The following is a 1,318-nucleotide window of genomic DNA, read 5'->3' on the forward strand; positions in this document are numbered from 1 at the left end:
GTTTTGTTACAAGAAGAATAAATAAATAAAGTTCTCTGTAGGACTTTTCAATGAAAGTAAACTTTGTTGAAATTATTTATGAATTGAGGTTGTTCACATTGTTTGTACTTACAAGAATTCAAAAGAGAGGAGAAGAAAAAAAAAAAAAGAAACTGAATGAAAGAATGCCTGAATTGAATAAATGGCTGGAAAGGCTCCATTCTAGAATCACTAATTCTGTCTCGGAAGAGAAGAGAAGAATTGTAACTTTTAATAAAGGTCTCTAATTACAAGAAAAGGAAAAACTGAAGTTGTTCCCAAGATGGTATCATAAAATGTGAGGTCTCAAGCTGGCAGAATCGTTAGCACGCTGGGCATGTGTTAATGGTATTTTGCCTGTCTCTATGTTCTGAGTTCAAATCCTGTTGTGGTTAACATTGCCTTGCATCCTTTTTGGATCAAAAATATAAGTACCAGTTAAGTACTGGGGTCAATGTAATCGATTTATCTTCTCCCCTGAAATTGCTGGCCTTGTGCCAAAATTTGAAATCATCGTCATCATCATCATCATTAAGGCGATGAGCTGGCAGAATCATTAGCACACTTTGCAAAATGCTTAGTGGTATTTTGTCCGTTGCTACGTTCTGAGTTCAAATTCTGCTGAGGTCAACTTTACCTTTCAACTTTTTGGGCACTGGAGGCGGAGGGGGGGGGTTGATGTAATCGAGTTAGTCCTAATCCCTGACACTCTTAAACTATTCCACTAGACCATTGTTCAGGACTGGTCCATTATTCATCAACCCAGAAGGGTGAATGACAAAGCAGACATCAGTGGGAATTGAACTTCAAACTTAGTATGAAAGAAAATGGAATATTTATCAGAAGACATTTCGTTTAATCCTGCAAAGATTGCCAATTTGCCACTAACTTTATTATATCACTGTTCCGCTGAAATCTCTTTCTGAATATTTTTGAAATCCTCCATCATGTTCTCTCTATCAGGTTCTGCCTCCTCCTACTCATCATCATCATTGTCATCACCATTATCATCAAAGGCATTTTAATTGTTTAGCACTTAATCCTTTCGTTACCAACCTGGCTGAAACCAGCTCTGGCTCTGTTAGTAAAAATTTCTCGTTTTCAAAAGTTTTGAATTAAAATCTTCCACTAAACCTTAGTCACAATTTATGTTCCTAACACTAGCTTAATGATAACGAAGTTATTTTACTAAATTCTTTGTTAGATTTATAATTAATTGAAAGAAACACAGAACATCTCAACAGAAATATGGTAACAAAAGGGTTAAACTGGTCATATCTGACCCAAATATTTTGTCTGA

The sequence above is a fragment of the Octopus bimaculoides genome, chromosome 15 (genome assembly GCF_001194135.2).
Source record: "Octopus bimaculoides isolate UCB-OBI-ISO-001 chromosome 15, ASM119413v2, whole genome shotgun sequence".
In the NCBI taxonomy this organism is placed as follows: domain Eukaryota; kingdom Metazoa; phylum Mollusca; class Cephalopoda; order Octopoda; family Octopodidae; genus Octopus; species Octopus bimaculoides.